Genomic DNA, 24281 nt, shown 5'->3' on the forward strand with positions numbered 1-24281 from the left:
GCCACCAGGGAAGCCCTGGGCAGGTTTATTGTAAGAGATATTCAACCAAAACATTCATAAAAGGTCATTTATGTATTCTGTGACAGTATGTCTGAGATGTTGAGCATTTAAGAAAAGAAGGTCATCTTGTCTCCTGTAATTTGAAATGTAAACCTGGTTTAGCTTAAGGTGGGATTCCATGAGTAATTATCAGAATAAAATACTATGTTTCTGTGTGTGTGTGTGTGTGTGTAGATTGGTAGATAGGTAGAAAATAGATAGATAGATATAGATAGATAGATAGATAGATAGATAGATAGATAGATAGATAGATAGATAGATAGAGATAGATAGATAGAGATAGATAAATAGAGAGATAGAATAGATAGACATTCAGAGAATCTCAAGTGTCATATATTGGTCTTGGTTCTTAATTAAATTCAGAAGCATAAAAAAGTAAAGGGCTTGAACTATTTTAAAGCCTCTCTATGTGGTATCTCCCAGCTTTCACCTTTCCCCCCTTGCAAACCATCTTCCCTTTAGTTTCCAAAATAATTTAAAAATAAAATAGGAATCTTTCTGGCCCTCCAAAGCACCCCACTGAGACCCAAATCTGCACCCTCTGCCACCCACCTCTCCCATCTCCTCCTGCACCACTCTCCCCTCACTAAGCTCCCGCCCAGGCCAGCACCCTCTTCCCCCCCTCCTTAGGGCACCCCCTCCCCCTGGTCTGTGAATGCCAGCTGTGCTCTGAGGACAGTCCTCAGTGTGTCCGGGGCCAGAGCCCGTGTGGGGAAGCCCTGACTCCTCCCTCCCGTGGAGCCAACTCTGAGGGCCGCAGGGTCTTGAGAGCACCCTGAGGAAACAGGCTGGGGCTGGGACTTCCCTGAGCGTCACCACTTTCCCCTCCAGATTTGACCCCTCACCCCCATATTGGCTCTCCTGGGAGGAGTCTTGAATGGGTACTTTCCCCAGGGAATCCTCATCTCCAGGTGTACCTCTGGGAACCTGAGCTAAAATGAAAGGCCTGGGCACCTCAGATGCCACCTCCTACTCCTTGCTCAGAGCCCTATTCAGGAGCTTTGCATGTCACATGCCCGGGTCCCCAGGGAATCCAGGGAATGGCACCCTCAGAGCTGACATTTTATATCCCAGGCTTTATTCACTTCATGTCACTTACCTCTACCTAAAATTATGCCTCATTTCACTTAATGTTATTCTCCCCTCCGTGTTATTTTCAATGAAAACAGAAGCTTCCTCCCCTTCACTGTTGTGCCTTCTGGTCCTAAGATTGTCCTACAGGATGGCAGGCTCCCAATCACTGCCAGACGGAATAGAATGATGGTCCAGAAGAGGGAGGAGATTGCCCTTCTCTCTACCTGGTTCCCATGGCCCCATTCAAACAAGGTGGATCCTTGCCTCTCACTGACCCTCAGCCTAAAATTGAGAATTGAGAATTGGGGCTGTGGTCCTGGTCCCTGGGCTCAGCGCAGGGGGCTGTGCAGACAAAGGAGAGGGTGAATTGGTGAAGAAATGCACTGTACATTACACACACCTAAAAGCCTTTCCAGGTGCCCAGAGATAAGCCACAACGAAAGAATCATGCATATCCAGCCTGCGGTGCTCTGCCAATCTCACAGGATGTATTTCCCCGGGTGGAGCTGGTGCGGGCACACGCACAAGCCCCACTCAACAGGCCTCCAAGGACTGGGGTACCTGCCAGGGGCAGAGGTGTGTGACCAGGCTAGTTCTCCTGGTGACCAGAGACACGGGATGCCTGCTCCCCAGATTTCCCTGGGAGAAGGCGGGGGAAGGCAGACAGTAGAAAGTTGAGTGCTTGCCTCTCAACTTTTCACCATTTGGTGAAGGTTTGTGATACAATATGTAGAAGAATGGAAGTCACATTTAACTTTCAAAATCTGTATCTGAGAGCACATTGGACTGTAATTAATTCAACAAATATTTACTGGGCACTTCCTATGTACTAGGCACTGGCCTAGACATGGGGCTATAAAAGTGAGCAAAACAGACACACGTTTCTGTTCTCATTTAGTTTACATTCTTGTTAGCTGAGAAAGACAAAACATCACCCCAAACTGCAGCCAATTGGGAAGCGTGATGGTGACGGGGCCACGTGGGGCTGTGGTGGGGCAGTGAGGTGCAGCAAGTGAGGGAGGAACCTGCCAGCACCTGGGAGAGGGGTGTTCCACCGCGCAGAGACAAGGGAGGTGAGCGGCCCCAGGCTGTGTGGAGCTGGCGGAAGAACGGGCAGTAAAATTCCATTAACTGCGGGCACATTAGCTGCTGGCTAATTACAGGGCCCTGGTGCTTTCCCTCAGCAGCCAACAGAGTAAAGGGCCGTCGATTTACACAGGTAGGTAATGGCTCTTGACCTACGTTTCCAGCAGAGCCCAGTAGCACAATAGTAAATGGCATCCAAATAATAGAATTTTTGTTATAGGAGCTTTTTGGTGAGTTATAGATTCACCTGGGGGCAATATCAGAATGCGAAGTTCCAGAGACTGACAGTAAAGTAAAATTTAGGGATGACAACTCATAATAAAACCTAATTTAGAAATAGAGAAAAATTCATTCTGACCATATAGATTAGGGAGTAATTATTTGTATTAAACTATTCATCACAGAACAAAAAGATTCTATATAAGAGTACTATGTATAATGATTTTTCTCTGGAGCAGTTAAAATATGATTTGTTGCTCTACAGAGGAAGCCAGATCTACGTTCGCTGCCATCTGTACTGAAAACCTTTGGTTTTAATTCGTAGACATTGTGCAATATGATGGCATATAATCAAATTCTTTTCTCAGTTCTATGAAACAGGGGTACCCCGGTTCATTGCAAAACATACATGAATAATTAGCCATCATGCTTGTGTGTGTGTGTGTGTGTGTGTGTGTGTGTGTGTGTGTACTGTACAGTCTGAGTGCCCCTGTCTGGTGCATCTGTACTCAAGGCCTAGGTCCTGCAGGGACAGAGTAGCTTGCTTTCAAGCGCATCTGGCACAGCACCCTGCAGATGTGGCTACTTAGTAATTGTGTGCTGAGGACGATTAGGTTGATGACAAATCTGGGTGCTGAGTGTAAGAGTTTACTAATTGGCTTCTGGAAATGTTGCCCAGTCTTTAAAAAACATGGGGCTTTGCTTTTTTGTTATTTTTTGTTGTTGCTGTTTTTGGATTAGTGGGTTCTATCATACATTTAGTTAAACTATAAATGCTGCATTCAGTGAGTACATTCTAGTCTTTCTGGGATGTGTGTGTTTTGGGAGGATTCTCCAGCCTCATTTTCTACCGTGTCCTGGGAGGGGCCCATCCAAGGAAGGAGAAACCTCACGCAGGTCTCCACAGGGCAGGGGCTCTGGATGTACTTCCGGGCTTGGCATGCGTGCTTTAGAGCCTTCCTGAAACTTCTCAATCCTGTGCCTCAGAAAAACACTCAGGTCAGCATTTGGCGAAGCCCCTCTGACTAGAATCTCTCTTATTAAATCTTGCTGTAATGGATGTGATTTTCAAAATTAAAAAAAAAACAAAACAGGGCAGGAGAAGCAGTTGGTTGTAAGCATCTTAAGAGAGCTACATGGGAATCAGGCTGCCTTCACGCACAGAGGTTGCTCAAAACTTTTCCAAGTATCCTGCCACCTTTTTACAAACTCTGCTTATGACGGCAGCTCCTGGGATGAGATATTCTGTTCTCTGTGCCACTCAATTAAAATTGGTACCTGTACCATTGAGCTGATTCAAGGATTTTAAGAAAGAAACATATGAGACTAGGAGATCCTGCTCTGAAGAATAAGAATTTAAAAAAAAGGTTCCAGTACTGTGAGGGGTAGATGATAGGTCTTTCCTGAAAAACAAGATTAAATAGGAGGGAAATGAATGTGGATGTTCCCAGAGAAATTCCACTTCTGGAGCAAGTTGCTGTATCAATCAGCTGGGATTCCAGACAATTAAATGTCTGATTGGACCATAGTAATAATAAAAAGAAGGAAGCCAACTAAAACACAAAGCAGTGAGACAGAAAATGCAATGGAGACCAAGTTCACAGGATCAAAAGTCCCAATGTCTTACTAGAGAAGTCCTCTATCAGAACAGGCTGAGACATTTGGTTCCCCTTTGTTGAAACCACAAAGCTGGACAAGGAGCTGGAAGTGGAGTTTGAAGAAGCAGACTCTAGTATTTTAAGCAGTGGGAGGATCGGGTATTGCTTATGGCATTTAGGATTTCAGAGCAACCCCAGAGGCAGGGAAACCCAGCTGCATTCAAGGGTGCAGGCTGACAGAAAAAGGGGAACGGGTCCTTGGGGCTCAGTTTACGACGGTAAATTTTGCTTTCAGAGTGACAGTAATACGACAACTATCGTAACAGTGGCTGGCCACCTGGCCTGATGGGATCTGCCCTTCCATCCCACCCCAGCTCCACACTATTTATTTCTACCTGCCTACATTTTCCCCCAAGCCCTGCAAAGGCCATGGGCACTGAACCAGAGCTGGAACCAGGAAGGGGATGGGAAGACAGAGGGGCATGGGACCAGCGGCCGGCTCAGGGAAGGGGAGTCGGGGGCGTGGAGGCTGGCTGTGGCAGGTCAAGCTTCTGCTCCAGGAGGTGGTGAAATAGGATGCGCAGTAGACGGGTGACTCACAGGTCTTCTATGGCACAGGATGGTGGAGAAAATTCCATCTCCTTCGCTGAATAAGATTATAAGTCATGTTTGAAAAATGGATATAGAAGATCGTATGAACAATAAGTTATTTCACTCTTTTGTTTTAAAATAACCTGTATCACTTTATAGCAGGAAAACTCTACACAGAATGTTGTGGACATGTCCTGATCGTAAGTCTTTGGCATTAAGCTTTCTCCCAGTGAAGAAAGTAAAGAAGAAAATCACTCAAAGATCAGGCTAAAGGTGGCCCAAGACTCACACCTGAGATCATGGTGTGACCACATCAGAACATCATACCATCTTCTACTTGTGTGCACGTGATCGTCATACCTTACTCTGAGTGCCACCCACAGCAAGCTGGTATTGCTATTAGGTTGATGGCTCAAAAAAGCAACACAGGGGCTTCCCTGGTGGCGCAGTGGTTGAGAGTCAGCCTGCCGATGCAGGGGACACGGGTTCGAGCCCTGGTCTGGGAAGATCCCACATGCCGCAGAGCAACTAGGCCCGTGAGCCACAACTACTGAGCCTGCGCATCTGGAGCCTGTGCTCCGCAACAGGAAACGCCGCGATAGCGAGAGGTCCGCGCACCGCGATGAAGAGTGGCCCCCACTTGCCGCAACTAGAGAAAGCCCTCGCACAGAAACGAAGACGCAACACAGCCAAAAATAAATAAATAAATAAGTAAATAAAGGAGTTCCTTTAAAAAAAAAAAAAGGCAATAGAACTAACATGGTTCTGGAATTAAAAAAAAAAAAAAGCAACACAAACACAACACATAGAATTTTTTAAAAATTCAATTAGTTCAAGTCTTCTCTTTCAGGCAATAAAATGTCTAAAAATCACAAACACAGATTTGACTCTCTAATAGCAATTGCTAATGATCTCTGATTATAATGAGTGTGTGATTTTCTTTGGAATGAAATTATCTATTGCTTTTATTTTAAACAAATCAATTTGTGATGGTTCTGAGATTATTCCAGACAAGTAGATCTTATGTATTTCTTCTCCCTTAGGCTTTGAGAGAATTTTGTGGCCACCCTAGCTTCAGGAAAAGCATTAATGTTCCTGGTTCCAGCAATATTTTGTAAAACTGTTAGAAATGCCTAAGAGAGAAATGGATGGAAAGGTGGCAGGGACTATGTCATGATTTTGTTTTCTTTAAGTTCCTTTTATTGTATGTTTGCTGAATTAGTGTGAGTTTAGCCTAGTAATTTGGACCCAGGACTATTGATTGGGACCTGCACCTGCCCTTCCCATTGACTTTCACAGTAAAAGGACACAAAGTGATTCTCGGAGCTGTAATGTGAAATAATCTAGTGTGTGTGAGCATGTCCTTGCTGGGCCCTGAGAACATTTGGGGAAGGCTGAGTGCCCTAGTCTGTTTGGGCTGCTGTAACAAAATACCACAGACTGGGTAGCTTAAGCAACAGACATTCATATCTCACAGTTCAGGAGGCTGGAAGTCCAAGCTCAAGGTGCTGGCAGGTTTGGTTTCTCCTGAGGCCTCTCTCTTTGGCTTATAGACAACTACCTTCTTGCTGTGTCCCCACATGGAGGACGGGGCAAGGGGGTTTTCTAGGGTCTCTTTATAAGGGCACTAATCCCTTTCATGAAGGATCTGCCTTCATGACCTCATCACCTCCCAGAAACCCCACCTCTTAATACCATCACATTGGGGGTTATGTTTCCACATAAGAGTTTGGGGAGGCACAGACATTTAGTTCATAGCAACGAGAATTAGAAAGACCACGGAGAGGCAAGAGGTTGATCAATTTGGTACCAGGTGACACTGGGAGTTTTGGAAGGAATGTTAATTTTAGTTTCCAGTGTTGCTGAAGTGAGTATTTCCATTCAATTTAAGAAATGCTCACTGAGTGCATTTTGGGCCAGGAGATGAAGAGGGTAACCGGACTCTCCTCCAGGCCCCCAGGAGGTGCAGCTGCACAAACTGCACCAATGGTAACAGTGATGGGGTCACTTTACATTTCACATCGAGTTGAAATTGTCAGTGTTCGTTATCAAGTATAAGAAAGATACGGGAAATCATGTAATGAATGCCCAGATCTCCCAGGTCTTCCAAGTGTGACTTACATGCTTCAGACTTCTTCAGGAAATTAAAATGTCCTGATAAGTGTGGAATCCCTTGTCAAGCCCATCCTCCCCTTGATAACCAGTACCCTGAATTTGTCTTCCATTCCTATTTTATGCTACTTTTATATCTGTGTATTCATAAATTCTCTGTTGTTTCACCTATTTTAAAATTAAAGTGTTAGCACACTGTGTATTCCATTTCTCAAGTAGGTTTTTTCACAATAGTTTGAATATATTCTATCACATGAGCACTCTTTCCAACTGGCGTATAGTATTTTGTTGTATGAAAATTCCTCAATTATAGTTCTGTTCTCCTATTATGCTCATTTGGACCAGTTCTAAGCACAGGGCTTGTAGTAAAGGATCTTTTTTCCTGCCAGTCTTTTTTAAGAGGCTGTGTGTGGAATTTGTGGGTTTGTAAGGGATTCTCAGGCTACCTTCCCGTCCAGAAGGCAGGCACGTGCTCCCTGAGCAAGCCCAGAAGTGCTTGCTCCTGCAGCTTTGGTCTTGGAAGTAGAAGCCAGGAGGAGGCCCTCGGAGCTGCAGCCACCAGCACAGCTCAGGTGACCCACGAAGGCCACTGAGATGGTGAGAGTCTCGCTGCAGCTTCTAAACAAAGGCATCAAAGGTGAGGAGACAGGCTACAGTTTTGTATATGTGAGACCTCAAAAAATGTTACCTTTTTTTCAGAAAGCAACTAAGTTTATGCTCCATTAAGATTAAAAAAAAAAAAAAAAAAGGTCAGTGTATTAGATTGGTTGATGATAGTTTAATGTGTTCAGTTAGAATTTAGGGAAGAATGAAACACTCCCAAAGGGAAAAAAAAGCCTTTACAACAGGGGAGGGTGGCACCAGATTGGGTGCCCCTGGCAGCCTTCTGCCCTCTGCCCTCTGCCCCAATCTGGACTCTGGCTTCACTCCACAATCACCTGAAACACTCTTCTGTTACCTATTTCCAGAAGTTCCGTCCTTCTCTGCTGGTTTAACCCCAGTTTCCTTCATTCTGCTTTCTGGGTTTTTTCTTCCCAGTCATCTTCTAACACATTAAAAAAAAGGCCTGCTCCCATGTTTCATATCAAAAACCTCTTTCTTGTTTATCTGATTGTTCCTTTTATCTCTTCTTGCATTCTGTCCTTATTTCAAGAAGGCAACATTTTATCATATTTTTTATGGATATTTATATTTTTTTGTAAACAAGATTTTTTTCTGTTTCTTTTAAGTTTCTGTTCCTTGATGTTTCACTCTCTCTCTCTTTTTTTTTTAACAGTTTGCTTATTTATTCTCTTTTTTAACACATTATTGACCAGAGACATATTAATACGTCTTTTGTTACCCGAATGTTATTGACTGGAGACGGTTCAGTATTCACTTACATAACAAATTGCTGGCCATAGGCGTTAGTTTCTGCAAAAATCCCCCAGTCAGTAATGAGTTAAACAAGTTTGAGACTTTCCTCAGATATCTACAAATGCAATTAGTTAGTGAAAGTGAATGCCCATCTTCAGGTTTACTGGATGTGGCCAAATTACCATCCAGGAGACCACATCAACTTAGTGTCATGAGCAGAAAATGAGCATGTGACCACACTCCCACCCACTGGGGTTTGTAACCAAGATCCAAAATGGCACCCTCCCATTCATCCTGACCTTCCTGAGTCTCAGGAGTGAGCCTTAGACATTTAATGCCCTTAAGGGCATAAAAGGGATAACAGTCCCTTTTAATAGCCTGTGTTTTAGGCAGCTCTTGACTGATAGCCTGTTAAGTCTCCTCCTCAAGTGCTTAAATTTGTAGACCTTTAATATATACATTTAGTTGTTCTTAGATAAGATATATTCTCTTTTCTTGGTTTTTTTTTTTTGGCCAGTGAAGTAATTTTTAAGAATTGTTTTATGTATTTTTTTAATCTGGCAAATATGTACATGACATTGGATTAACATATTTCCTTTTCTTTGGTTTGTAGAATTCATCATTTTAGACCTTTTGAAAAAAATGTGTAAATAAGTTTCAGCAGAAGATCCTGTATTCTTCTCTGCATAGATGGTTTATTTATACTCTGCATAGATGGTTTATCCAGCTATGTAAATGAGAAAGCACAATGCTACCAAGGACTTATTTCAACTACAGGTGCTGGTGGCTTTGTCCTTATAAAATGTGAGGTCCATCTTAAGAAATATTCTCATGGGAAAGCAGAAATATGATTGTCGGCACTTATAAAGGGCAGCTATATGAAAGCATAACTGCAGAACTAGCATATTCTTTTGAAAAATTAGAACTAATTAATAAGATGAAATCAATTCAACTTCCTTAAGAAAGATCTTCAGTGGTTAATTTTGAAAGATGATGGAAGAATTTGTGTCATTTTAAAAGAAAAGGTGATTGACTTTTTAATCTAGATTTTTCACTTAAATCAGAAACACATTTAGCCTTATTGTTTTGCTCTGAGCCATATGGACACATACACATGCCAAAACGATTCCACCCAGGCTAACACTTAATTCCTCAAATGGAGAAACATTGTCATCAGGCAAGACTTCAATTAATTATTGATTTTCATTTTATTATCTAAATTATCTTTCTAATCTACCTCTGTATATATATTAATATTTTTGTTTATTATGTTATCTATATTACATCTGCTAAAGTTTAACTTGGGGACAGGAAGAAATTATATTTGGTAATTATTGTAGAAAATCATAGGAGAAAAAATGATTTTGTCAGTTTTGCTTTTTGTTTGGAGCTTGGAGCTTGTTGGAAATGTATTTTGTTGATTACCATAAAGACCTAATGTTTGCATATTTAACAGTCATCTTCATTGCTGTGAAACTGGAGATTAAGTTTCTTCAAGAATATTTACTTCTGAGGATATTTCTGCTTTATATAGACTATGTATCCTGGAAAAAGAGAAATTCTGGTGAGAAAAGAGTACAGTGAACTGGTGATAGAAAAGGAATTCCCTGGACAGTGTTACAATGACACCTGCACTTGCTTGCCTAGACAGAGACTTTCTCCCAAGGTGTGATGGTTAATTTCATGTGTCAACTTGATTGGATCACAGGGTTCCCAGGCATTTAGTTAAACATTGTGTCTGTGAGGGTGTCTCCTGATAAGATTAGCATTGAGCTGGTGGACTGAGTAAAGTAGAAGACTCTTCCCAATGTGGGGGACTCATCCAATCCCTCAAAGCCCTGAATAGGACAAAAAGGTGGAGGAAGGTTGGATTTGCTCTTTCTGCCTGATTGTTGAGCTGGAACATCAGTGCTTCTAGTGTCCTTGGACTGGGACTTACACCATCGGCTCTCCCTGTAGATCATGGGCTTCTCAGCTTACATGACAGCATGAACCCATCCCTCATAGTAAATCACATATACACACGGATATATATGTGTGTGTATATATATATACACACACACATATATCTCCTATCCAACATACCCTATTGGCTCTGTTTCTCTGGAGAGCTCTAATATGAGAGTTGTACAATATTAGTATCTAAATGATGCAGGATGCAGACCTTGCATTTTGAAATGTCCAAGGAGAAGTTGAGCTGAGCACACAAATATTGACTCACCTTAGAGTATGATAGGCTTTTACTCTTCAATAAAGGAAGTAAAATTTTAAAAAGAGGGTACTGGTTAGAAAGTATGACTTGTAAACTTGTAAATTGTATATCTTAAATAATTTTTAAAACGAGTTAACCATTTCCCCTTTTTTCTTTCAAGAGCATCCATTATGATATTTTCTAATAAAAAAAGTCAACCCTTTACAATTAGGGAAGTTGCTAAAGATGATCAGAACTGGTTATTTGAGAGAATCTCATTTTAACCATTTCTACATTGGATCAGCATTTCTGTGGTAATTGCTTTTGAACTGACTCAGGTTATGAGAATTGAAAACATTTACTCACATGACTTCTACCTCAGTCAACTGTCTGAAAATTAAAATGGTACTAGAATAGTGAGGGTTTGGAATGGTAACTACCGAGTTACTGATTTATATATAGCAGATATGTTTTAAAATGCTCAACAAGAAGGGCCCCTGTCCCTGTCTTTCCCTGGTCCTCACCTACCCTGCAGAACAGTCCTCTCCAGGGTGAGGGAGCTGAACTGAGTAAGCAGGCAGCCCGAAATGGAGGGAATCCTGCAGTGTGGTCACCAGAGGCTGACCGCGGACCAGCAGCAACAACGTTCAGGGAACAATTTTCATGGGCCAAGTATTGTGCTCAGAACTGCTTTTTAGATTCGTTCTAACTTTATCACCCAAGCATCCTGTGAAGAGCCTACTATTATCATTTCCATTCTACGGGGAAGGGGACTGAGGCTCAGAGGATTATGTAAGCTGCATAAGGTAACAGCCAGCTCAGAAGATGTGCAACTGGGACTCCAAACCCTCAGGGTCTGCTTCCAAGTCTTTGCTCTTTTTCCCGACCCCGTACTTCCAGGATTTGACAACAGACCTCACACTTGAAATGGGTCCTGTGCAAGCAGTAGGTCTCTGCCCTCTCGCCACAGGTAACTGTGTGTGAGGATCTCAGGAACCATCTTTCTCCACCCGGTATTGGTCTCAGAAATCTACTCTATCTAAAAATTTTTCCTACTGTCCATTTCAATCACATGTATGCAGTGGAAACAGGAAGGATTACACCTGAAAACCTAAACTGAATTCTATTCACCTCTAGTTCTTACAGGAACCCCCCACACAAATGTTTCTACTTCTTTGGCTGCACATTATCAAATGGCCCAGCATTTGATAACATCTTACTTCTATGATTTCGCTTTGCTTCATGTCTGCACTTTCCAGGATTCAATATGTTTATAAGAGTTAATCATGGGTGTACCTGATTTGCTGTAACCTCTTCTTAACTTTTCAGTTATCACTGAAGGATAAAAAACTGGAAAATATACTGAAAATCCCTAACAACACCACATTCAAATAGGACATGATCAAAAGCGAAAACATTTGCAAATTTAAAAAAAGAAAGCACCTCTTTAGACTAGGGCCAGTGTCTCCAAGCTAATGCACATCATTCAAGACTATTTGTGTTGTATGTGCCAACAAACTTAAACAGGCATAAGGAAAAAGGGAAATCTTTGCTTATGTGACAGAAATGTCTATAAGTAGCGCTGCATCAGGTTTGACTTGATTCAGGACAAAAACTGTGTTACTAAGACCCAGAGGCTCCACTTCCTTCCCGCTGGCTCCCCTCATAGGACAGCCCCATGCCTCTCATCCTGTACCACCAAGCCCAGAGGAAGAACAAAAGCTTATCTTTACCAGAAGTTTCAGCCCGCGTTTTCTCATGTTTCTTTGACTCTCATTGGGTTACCTGCCTGGATCTGAAGCAACTGTCACGGTCAAGGCGCATGGGATATACCGATCCATTTAAGCCAACTGATCCCACCACCAGAGCTAGTTTTGGAGTCTTTTCCCTCAAAACAGGAAAGGAGGTTTCCCTAAAGAGATCTGGGCTTCTTTAACTACCAGAGGTAGGAGAATGGGTGTTGGTCAGCTAACAATTAATGTTCTGAAACTGGAGTCCAAGGATATTTAGAGTTTCATGAATGGACTTTATTATATGTCAAAAAATATATGAGAAAAAATTCATATCTTTAAAAATACTTAGTTCACCTAAAATTACTAGCTGCCACCAGAGTCTACATTTCTGAATATGCTGTTAGAAAGTGGCTTAAACATACAGACAATATGCCAAAGATATATCATTGTTATCAATTATCTTGGATTACTTTTCTTTCTCTCTTTGAATACTCCATTTTATAACAAATGAGGACACTTGATAAATATTACCTGATTTAGATAGATTTTTAGATAAAAAATCAACCAGATGCTCTTATTTAGTTGTTGTAAGAAACGGGTTTGATATAAAAGGGCTTACTCAAAATAAATACATGTCTTTATATTCTGTGAATATAAAGGTTTTTAATAGGTTCTTTTTTCATTGGTGAGAACAACTGAAGGATTATAAGAGAAATCAAGAGCATTGGAAAGACTAGAAAAGAGAAATGCAAGACAGTAAACTCGTAATAAACTGTCCCTTAAATGGGACAATTCTACAAATACTCTAAAAATCAGAATAATAATAATGGCAATAATAATAATTAGAATTTTCAGTCTGTAGTGGCTTTCTACTAAAGGCCTATAAAGCATTTTGATGTAATGGGATAATATTCATGACAAAGGAATAGCCATCGCCATAAATGTACACAGCACTTAAGCACTAATGAGGAACTCTGGCTTTCCCTGCCTTGTAAAAGCATTTCCTCTAAGTACTTCTCAACATCAGGAGCATTATCAGTGACAGATGGGAAGCCGAAGAGTGACAGGAAAGTGAGTGGTTCATTAGAATAGGGCACAATTGCACCAGCTGCGATGCTCGGGAGTTTTTACTGTAACCAACCCCTTTCCACATGAAGCCTGCATGTTTACTGACGGCTGCTCTCTGAGATGTGCGGGGTGCTCTGGAGCTCCCTGCACACCCCCTCAGAGCCAGCAGTTCTCCAGCCCTCCCCCTCATCTGCTCTGGGGCTACCTCAGTTCGTTCAGGACTTCAACTCTCTGCTTGGGCTCCTCCAGTGACCAGCTAACTGGTCTCCCAATGTGTCCATTCTCTGAATTCTAACTAGAGTGATATTTCTAAACACAAATTGGATCTCCCTCTATTTAAAATCATCAGTGGCTCTCGTGTGGGTTTAGGGTGGAGCTCACTGAGCTAAGACTGTGCTGCTGTCTGATTTTCACCCTGGAGGCAGCTGAGGCTCCGACTAAGCGATGCGCTGAGACGCTCCTGTCCACACCCACAGCCCCAGCCCATACCTCAGGTGCAGCGGAACCTGGGCACCCGCGGCCTCTGCCCACACTGGGCAGCTGGGCAGGGCAGCAGGAAAAGGGAGGGAGCACCTGGGGGTACTCAGGGCAGGGAGACGGCCAGGTGGGGCTCAGAGGGTACAAATTCAAACACACAACAAATAAGACTTTCAAGAAGGCGATGCAGCGCCTTAGGCTTCAAGTGTAGGGCCCTTACAATCCTGAGACCCATGGGCCCTAGGGTAGAGCACACATACTTTTGCAATAATAAAAAGTGATATTTCAACATATATCACAATGACTCTCTTCAATGCCTTTTAGTTTTCAAGGGCATATTTATTTTTTCATTACCTTCTAGGGGAAGCAAGCGATTATTAAGTAGTATATTAACATTATTAAACTCATTAAAACTCATGGAAGCACAAGATATTTCAAGTTTTATGTAGAATTTAGTATAAAGAATAAGACTTATTTAAAGTGCTATCCAAGGGGGTTTAATTACAAAAACACTTAAAAAAAAAAAAAAAGAAAAGAAAACCAAAGATTATCCCCAGAGCTTCCAAAAAGAGTACAACTGGTGTCAGAACACAATTCCAGGGAAGTACTTCTGAGAAGTTTGAAGGGCAGATAAAATGTTAGTGGTAGAGTGTACGACACTGTTAACTTAGATCGAATTGAAGCATTAAAAGTATACTTTGGCCTTGGACTGCAGAATGGATTTTTACTGCCTTTTGATTTAAGTATTGTTAAAACTGCATGCAAGATCATAAATAGAAAAAAACCCTAAAGTCATCACGAAAGGGAGTATGGTGGAAATAATCCTTCCTTTAAGACCCCAGATAGGTGGAATTTCTTCCTGTGAAACTTATATTTTCAGATTCTCACAGTTGGGTGTGCAGGCTTCAGTGTAGTATGTGAGATGTGTACAACTTTGCAGTATTAATTATAGTGAGGGTTTTTTTTTAAACGTTAATGAAAGCCGTATGTATGTGAGATTTTCCAAAAATGTGAGAATCTCCCCCCTCCCATCCGCCTTCCTCTCAACCGTTTTGGAATATGTGCAAAACACTTCTAAGTACAGAATGTACTTTTCTTCAGTGCAGTCACTTTTTCCTAATGACCATTTATGTAAACCTCGGTAATGTTGAGAGCAGAGAATTCCTGCCGCAGTATAAATAGCTTGTGAGAACTCTGCCCTTGACCCCGCTGCACCAAGGGAATAAGGGTTTCTAATGACTGGGTTCTGCCCGTGGCCCAGACCCAGCGGACTGAACGTGGCCATTCACGCTGCCTGGGCTGGTCAGCGGCTCCAGCCCTGAGGCTCAGCCAGTATTGGGTTGATGTTGGGGATTCTAGGGTCGGTTGTATTGTCTAGTAGGGAAACTGATGCTCACCCCAAAGCGTGTTAATCAGGGAAAGACTCTCCACAAGAAAGTAGCATTCACCACCATGAAGGTTTAGAAACTAGAAAGTCCTTCTACCACTGCAGGTACACAAAGCACATGGACATTCTCCCAGCATCAGTTCTCTAGTATCAGGGAAGCCTGTGGAAGTGGCCCCAGGGGTAACAGAATATGCTCGACTTCTCAAATTACAGCCTCAGAATAAACACACATTTCCTGAAAATCCAGAGAATCCTTTCTGTTCCACCATTTTCTCCTTCTAATCAGGATTAAAAGGAGAAGATACAACATCGTGAGCCTTTACCAATCCCATTCCATTTTCCACATTTTCTTCTCCCCCAGCCCACTTCTTGGTGGTAAGTAAGAACTTTTTAGTAAACATATGACATCTAAACAATTACCATTGCTTTGGTGGGAGCAACTAAACACGGAACAATTATCTTCTGTTAACATAGTAAAAAAAAAAAAAGGGGAGTTGTACAAGTACCTCTGATAACTCTGCCAAAAGCCTGTGGTCTGCTTCTGTGATGGTCCTGCTCCTGGGATCCATTGCACATAGTAAGGGAGCCATTCAAATGTCTCCCATTCAAAACACATGTGACTGTAAACTCAGTTCTCTCTGTGTTGGATCATTACCACTAATTTATTGTGACACCTCCACTTTGAATACCTGTTAATAAACACTATCGTCTCACAGGTGCTATGTTTATGACTACAAAGAAATGAAGGGCTTTGAGATGTTGATGTTGGCACATTAATTATGTGGGTTATTTTGTAAATACGGTCGAAGGGAAGCGTGGGCGGCTGCTGAGTGTGGAGCTGTGTGGATGATGGCCCAGGCGTCACCTTTGAGTTCTGCCCGCAGTAAGTCTGTGACAGTGTTCTTGAATACATGTCATCACTTTCTGCTTAAGTTTAATTCCAGAAGAGGGCAAGACTCTCTGCAAATAATGATGGCATTTTCTCTTGTCAGAAAAGAAAACTTGTGGATTGGACATATTCCTTTTTTTTCTAAGCTGCCAAAAATCTTCAAATAAAATTAAAGGTGCAATCGTGTTTAATATTCTCTCATCACAGGTAATAGTCTTATCCTTTAGCTGCATTTAGATGATTCCTCAGCTCTTTAAAGCCTCCAAACTACATGTTTAACTATTTTGCATTGTATTATAACTTGTAAACTAACTCAATCCCTTTTAGAAATGGAAACGGTATAAAATTTTCGGAATTAGGAAGGATTATGGTTTTATTTATGCCATGGGTACACTGGGAGTTCTTTCCTTGTAAACACAGAGCAGGATTTTCTCCTGTCCCTCCCCGCCTCCCAATACTCAATTTCACGGCCAGTGCAGCTGATCCTAAACTCCGGCAACCAGCAAAGGGCAGTGAGGAGAAATCACCGATGTCAAAGGGACAGTGGGACTGTGAAGAGCAGAAAAGAGAAAGGAAACAGGGATCCCGCGCACGGAAGGACCAGCCGCCACGCCAGGCGGAGGACAGTCCCCGGCTCTCCCTCCTGGGTCTGGAGTGAGGGCTGCCTGGCCACTAGGAGACACTCAGGATCCCAAGGCGCTGTTTCTTGGTATCACTCCCCTGCCCTGAGTTCTTTGGGGGCATCTCGCGTCTCCCAGGGCAATGACCGCCCGGCCGCTCCCTCACTCCCCCGCCTCCTTCTTCCAGTAGGTCTGAACACCCCCATGTGTGCGCTTCTGTTTCCTCCTTTCCTGCAGTGTGATCAGACCACCTTTCTTAAACATCTCCTATTTCACATTTAGCCTGTGCCTGTGTAGGAAGACTTCCTTTCTCTGCCTTTCTCTTTCTGACCGGGCAGGGAACCTGTGATATATGAGGAGTACCATTTCCTTTTTCCACCACGGCAGAGAGGACTGCGACGATCACTCCTCTCCCGTGTGAACCAGAGTCTCCTTATGTCATAATATCCCAGCTCCACAAAATGTTAAGTGTCCTCCAATGACGGGGCAGGGACTTACAGTTGTGGTGAGACTACATTCATATGTAATCGGCAAAGTGCAATTACTGCCTTTTCAAATGCTTTCTTTCCTTTTGCTACTTTTTCCTCCTAAGTGCATTGGAAAAAAAAATTTCTTTCTTATCAGAGTCTACCACGGGGAAAAAGCTGGGCTGACCCTATTCCTGGTCTCAGCACACGTCCCAAGCGCATGCGCCTCTGACGTCCTTGCTTGGCTGCCCCGCCCTCACCTTCGCAGGTTAACCGCAACATGCAACACCCCCAGATCTCGTGCATGTACGTGTTGCATGAGCACAATAAGCAAGAATCTATACTCCTCCCCGGAGATTTAGGTATTGAATACATCTTTGTAAATATCTTTCTAAAACAAACAGGGACATGGCCTCTTCCTGTCCTAGGAACCTGCACGGTTCTACTGAAAGTGAAGCCCGAAGGCGGTCACATTTGCTTCATGGACCCATTCATATGTGGTTCTGGGATTATGGATGAGCACCTGCTCCGAGGCCAGCGAGCTCCAGGTTGGTCTAACCTATAACTTGTAGGGTATAAAGGTGCACTGAATTCTCTCTCTCAGGAATTTGACCTGAGACTACAGAGAAAAGGAGACAGTTAGCTATTGGAGCCAAAATACCAACAAAAAAATGATAGCGTTAACTTCTGAAAGTACAACTAACTGTTCTTGTCTTAAGAGGTATTAATTCCCTACATGATCTTTTCCTTCTGAAAGGAAATGACTGAACTAAAATATTAACACCATTCTTAAAATGTGACTTCTCTTTCAAAGTGTTTGGAATGGTTATCTTTACAAAATCTGGCCAGGAAAACAGAGAGCCTAAAAGAAAATTTAAAAACTGCTTCCACTGGAGATGCATCTAAAGAACAATTGGTTAATTAAAACAATTTTCCTCTGACATTTAAAGCCTCCTTCGAACAAAGTGTTTCCAAGCCCTCCACAGCTTGCCTCTGAATGAGTTCAATGATTAATTCATCTGAGAAAGGTGCTCCCCCCTCACTATGTCCTCAAACAAAGAGCAATTGATTCTGCACTATCACTGTTTTCACGTGCTAAGTGGTAGCACAAATGATTCATTCATAATTCTCTGTGCATAAACCTCTAGATTATGGCAGGTTATTGAAATACTTCAGGCTATTTATCATGTTCTTATCAGCAGTACCCAAACAAATAACTCATCTCATCAGTTCTAAAGTAGAAATATAAAAACAAAACAAGGTGACTTTCATTTGTCCGCTTGCTACATCCAGTATAATCATGCCTTTGAATGGGAGACTCTCTCCACACTGCTGATGTTTTGGATGGTGGATTCCCACAGAATGGTCACCACATCCAGCTTCATGATGGACCAGTGGTGGCCTTTGATCCTGGATAGGTTGCCTGCCTTGCTCTAATCTATTTGAGTTTCAATGAAAGCTTGCATCCAGTAACCCACATTTCATAAAATGAGGCTTGATTTTGTTGTGATGAGTGGGTTGAATTGTGCTATAGACTGAATGCTTGTGTCTCCCCAGGATTTATAGGTTGAAATCTAATCCCCAGGGTGATGGTGCTAGGAGGTGGAGCCTCTGGGAGGTGAATTAGGTCATGAGGGTGGAGCCCCCATGACTGGGATAGCCCTCATGACTGAATGTGGCCTTCTTTGGAACCAGGGTCTTTACAGATGAAATCGAGTTAAGATGCCATCATCCTGGATGGAGTATGATGATGTCATCCTGGACAGAGTATGATGATGTCATCCTGGATGGAGCATGATGATGTCATCCTGGATGGAGTATGATGAAAAAACACAGAATCTAACAGTAGATTAAAAGATGCAACACGTGCTTGTTCCTCTTTGTCCCTTTCTCGTTCTTTGTTGTTTTACTTTGTTTTCATAGAATCACAGAATGGGATGCCCAATTTTGAGTCATTTTACACAATGAATTCTAAATCAAGAGCTAAAAATCTGTTTTATTTTTATGGCAAATTATTCTGTACATGGCTGCCAACAAAAAGCTTTATTTGCAGTTTTCAAAAAAAAATCTAGAAAGCACTTCTTATTTTTGTACGTGTATGTGCATGTGTGTGTGTGTGTGTGCATCTATAGGATGCTGTTAAAATGTTTAACAACTAGTTGATACACATTATGGCCATTAGAACAGACACTGTCAAAGAGCTGAAATGGCTGTGCCTGGCAATGCTAAATGGATGTCCAGGCATTGCAGATATGTTAGCCTTATGTGTATGTGTGTGTAGATGCATGTAAATAGACATATTTCACATTCAAATATAAATAAAATATGTTTATAGAACTAATAGAATGCTGAAGTTATGGCTTATTCTCTCAAAAAAATCAAAATAATATTTGAATATTAACTGTCAAATGTAGGTATAACCTCTAGGGGAAAATATTCTATGTGGTTTATATACAAAATCTGCATCCAGCACTTGAAGTATAAATATGTATTTAATATTGTTACATGAAAACATGTACTTGTAATAATGCTTGTGAAAACTATTCACTGTACGTACAGGTACAATTTTAAGAACTTTAATTGAGTAGGAAAATAGATTAAAATAATGTAAATATTAGGGACAATCCTTTGGAACATTCCATTAGCAAATCATTATAACTTTCTGAGTTATAATGTTAAAATCAAATATTTAAATTAAAATAATAATACAAAGTAGGTTAATAGAGATTTGGTTAAATTATAATTCTAATCTTTTTAGAAGTATTTGGTGTATTGAAATTTATAGTGGAAAACAAAATAACCTTTAAGAACTGTATTGAATTAGACTTATGTGGACATTAATCTCTCTAAAAAACATAACAAAAAGCCCCCTTTAGGGAAGGATTCACATTTTATAGAGATGAGGATGAGTTATAAACATTTCAACTGTGCCACATCGAATTTTCTTAATGAGTAAAAATCATAAAATTATACCATCCATGATAAAATTAGTATGGGAAAGACATTGCAAGAGGACAAGTGTATACCTTATAAAAAATTATAAAGAAAAGATGAAAATGATAGAGAAAAGAGGAACATAATTTATTCTTCCAATCAATTTTTTAAAGACAGTATTTAATAATCATTGTAAGATGAAAATCCCTTGAAGCTTATGAAATAAATTTAAAATTTTTGGACATTGAATTATTTTCAGTAGTTAAAGTACATTTTATAATTGTCCAAGCAGTAAATCCTCAGCACAAATTCCCTTCTAGAAAAAAATGCTTCTGAAAATCTTTTCCCTGAATTATATTCAGCTGTGCACCAAAAGGCTCCTAATATCAGTAATGTGCCAGTTGGAACTGAGCCTCTATTTGGTGTTGCAAACCGTGTTGGCAGGAGCAAATCTGCACCTGATGGGGCTGGGGTATTACCATTCTTGAACAAAAAGTCCAACTTTGAAAATTTCGGCACAAAATTATAATAAAATTACAATGATAACTGTTTTGGGATGATGCAATTTCAGGTTTATATTTGTGTGCCAGAGATCCATTCCTTCACATGGTAGTCACCTTTAACCCTGACATCAACTGTGTATTCATTTTAACCTTGTGCCATTCAGTGTGTCTTAGCTCAGGCTGACAAATACCATAGATGGGGCAGGTTAAATAACAAAACGTTTATTTCCTGCAGTTGTGGTGGCTGGGAAGTCCAAGATCAAGGTGCGGGCACATTGGGTTTCTGCTGAGACTCCAGTTTACAGACAGTGATCTTGCTGTGTCTTCATATGGAGGAGAAAGAGAGACCGTCTGTCTTGGGTCTCTTTTACAAGGGCACTAATTCCATTCATGAGGGCTTCACCCTCATGACCTCATCTAATCCTAATCACCTCCCAAAGGCCCCACCTCTTAACACCATCACGTTGGGGGTTAGGATTCAACATATGAATTGATGGGGCACAAACATTCAGTCCATAGCACTGTGTTAGGCCGAAATACAAATTTCATTTGCCTCTATTAAAAGAATGTAATCATAATCTGATTTCAATGTTTTGCAATACGACGTTCCATACTCTAAACGCTCCCCCTGAGCAAATTTGAGACAGGAGAATAAATAATGTTTAAGTAAAATTTTGTTTTATGTATTTTTCAACAGATATTTTTTCTCTGTACTTTTAGAAGAGTTTATATCATTGTGAAGAAATTATAGGGAAGTGATTCATTTAACATAAGGAAGAATATCTTCTAAATATTAGCTTTGTGCCAAAATGAAGCTTGACTTACCAAATTAGTTTGTCATTCTCCCATCTAAGTTGTACGATTTCTGGTTGAGGATATGGTAGAGGGGATCTGTAACTAGGTAGAAAATTCAACTAGAAAAATTGGAGATTCTGAAATTATTTTTATTCCACAATCAACTTTGTCTTTGTGATTAACCACTGATCATCAGCAATTTGTCTCTAATTAAATCAACGGGGGGTTGAATGAGGGTTTAGCATTGTGCCATATTCAGGTGTTGAGCTTGAATTCTGGTTACTTCCTTTTGTTTGTGCCATATAATGCCATAGCAATGCACACGATGTGGACACTAGAACAATCATAAAGCCAACAAGGTATGACCGGAGCCCCAGAAAGACCCTCCACCCTAGCTTACCTTCTAGTGTTACTGCTTATATATAAGCATTCCTGCCTTTTGCCTGTTTTTCACCTTTGGGTAAATGGAATCATATTGTATGTATTCTCTCACATATTGACTCTTTCTCTCAATAGTATGTTTATAATATCAACCATGTTGCTGCCTGTCCAATCATCACTGCTGTGTAGAGTTCCATTGCAGGCATATTCCATAATTTATTTATCTAGTCCACAATTTTTATACTGTTGGGTTGTCTTCTCATTTTGCTTATTATTAATCTTGCTGGAATAAACACTCTTCTACAATTATACAGCTGCACAAGGACATGAGTCATTCTAGAGTACATACAAGAGTGGGACAGCTTGGTTAATAAGGAACCTGACAATTCTGGATAAAACAACTGTTCTGTAAAATGACTGAGCCAATTTGTGTTCCTCTCATTAGAGTGTGGAAGTTTCCATCGTGCTATATCTTTGCAATCTCCTTGTATTGTATGGTTTTAAAAATTAGTCTTACATATTGGAAACCTGGGCATGAACAATCTTGGTTAAATCAACTTTAAAAAAAAAAAAGATTGTCTCTTCTGTAAATCAGAAGTAATGGTAATAGTAAGAAGAATAGCAAGGTTATTGTGCAAATTAATTAAATAAAATACTGTAAAGTGTTTAGGGCAAGACCTGGCATGTTGTATATTAAGTATCTGCTTCTATAATATGAGCTGTGATACAATTAAATTCAAAAGAAAACCAGACAATAAACAGCATAGGCATTCACATAGAAAGCAGAGTGTAGAACAGCCAGGAGGGAGGCTTCTCAAAGAGGACAGGACTTCAGCTGGATCTTATAGGTAGATCTCCTATGAAGACAGGTAGGACCCTCCAAGCAGGAGTGAAAATATGAGCAAATGTATTTCTGGACATGTGTTTGTCTTTCCCAACACGCATGCCACTTCTGACGTCCCTGTAGTCATCTACATGCTGGCTGAGCACATCCCTGGCTCTCAACTTGGTAGAGCTTGTTTCTGTGGGGAGATCGGTTTCAAGCCAGTTCTTGCTGATGAGAAATTTTCTCCCAAATATAACAACTGGGAAGTCAGTTGTTTAGTACACTGAAACTAGACTTAGGTCCTCTTTTTTGTCATGAATTAATAAAGTATATGGTAACCCCCCAAACAGATTATCATGTCAGAAACCGTGCTGCCTCTGCGACATTTCAACAACCTCAGTTTCCATCAATTATTTCCTCATATTATATATTGACCTCATGTCTTAAACCCATGAGGTAAACAATTGTTAATGCATAAATTATAATGGCTATTTAACATTTATTTGTGTATTAACTTTTTAATCAAATTAGAATGCAAATTCATAAGGACACATTTTTTGGTCTGTAATATTGTCTATGTTAGCTCCCACTTTCCTTAGACAGACAGACACACACACACACACACACACCCCCAAGTGTAGCTATTGTCTACCTCCTACCACCACAGCTTGTGGTTCGCTCCACCTCAAATCTCTATTTTTTGGTTCTGGTTCCTGATCACTATCTTCAATACACTGCTAGTCCTAATTATTACTGATATCCACACACATGGAAATAATCTTAACAAAGATTTGGCTTCTCATTTTTGAAACTCCTCAAAAATCGTACGTTCAGCCTGCCCGGCACTCACCTCTGAGTTCCTATCATGGACCTTGTCATTCCCAATGATCACAGCCCCTCTGCAACCTTTATTTTGAGCATCCCATTTTTGACTGCAGCTTCCTTCTTTTCAGCTCATCCACTCTCTTGTCTCCATGGCAACAATAACCCACTGGCCCCCAGAGACCACACTCTCTTTCTCTTCCTACTTTGCGGTCTTCCCACACCCCTGTCCTTCCTTCCCCGGCCATGTCCTTGGAATTGCTCCCTGCACACAACTCTAGCTCTCAGTGCTTCTCTGCTTGGTGAAAACCACCCCTGCTTAAATCCTGCCCTCCAGTCACTCCACATTTGCACCACTGCATCTGAATATGGCTGGAGAAAAACTTATACCCGTGATGGTTTCCCCTGAAAGTCATGGTCATAAGCACAGGTGTACCTATGGTGGGGCCAACATCTTCCTGTTTCCTGAGCTCATCCAAATTCCCACTCTCATAAACAAACAAAACAAACAAAGTTCCTGTTTCAAGAAATAACATAAAAAGATAGAATAAAATAAAGCCACCACAGTGGAACATCTGGAGGTTCCGACCACATGGACCCCACTGCTAGGATTTTGTGCATACTCTGCCCTCCCTTCTGTTACTAAGGCAGTGATCCTAATGCCAAGGCAGTCCCTCGTCTTGTGTGCTAGATTCCAGCCTCCCGCCTATTCAGGATGACTGCTCCACTCGGTCTTTCCTCGCTTCTGCATCCATTTCTTTTGGAAGTTCACCTAATACTGTAATGTCTCCAGTCTTAAAATACAAAGAGACAAAAACCCCCTCTAGGCTCCAGTTGCTCCAACAGAAACTGGCCTATTCCCTGCAGCAAAATGCCTTATGTTATCAATACCAGTATCTCCAGTGCTCTTCCCCTCCACTCCCAACTGAAACGGACTCACACCAGGCCTTCCCCACCCCACCCCCCCAAGGCTGCTCTTGGAAGGACGTCAGCGATGATCGGTTCTTGGTCCTCACCACGTTTGCCCCTTTGGCACCTCTGGACATAGGCGGCCACTCTCTCCTTGCTTGGCCCCCGGGACCACGATTTCTT

General features: G+C 41.4%; 3 long non-coding RNA genes across 5 annotated transcripts in view; 2 read left to right on the forward strand and 1 right to left on the reverse strand.

The window, feature by feature from the left end:
- Positions 1-14105, forward strand: part of LOC309625973 — a 31051-nt gene extending 16946 nt beyond the window's left edge. Inside the window, exon 2 of the long non-coding RNA XR_014242857.1 lies at positions 24-14105. This is a non-coding gene — a long non-coding RNA (uncharacterized lncRNA). The remainder of the gene's footprint in view (positions 1-23) is intronic.
- Positions 1-24281, forward strand: part of LOC309625960 — a 431996-nt gene that overhangs the window by 356700 nt on the left and 51015 nt on the right. The gene's annotated exons all lie outside the window — the stretch shown is intronic.
- The window catches only part of LOC309625974, a 247575-nt gene that overhangs the window by 144499 nt on the left and 78795 nt on the right, over positions 1-24281 (reverse strand). The window lies entirely within an intron of this gene.

The sequence above is a fragment of the Balaenoptera borealis genome (genome assembly GCF_965194805.1).
Source record: "Balaenoptera borealis genome assembly, chromosome: 3".
NCBI classification, from domain to species: domain Eukaryota; kingdom Metazoa; phylum Chordata; class Mammalia; order Artiodactyla; family Balaenopteridae; genus Balaenoptera; species Balaenoptera borealis.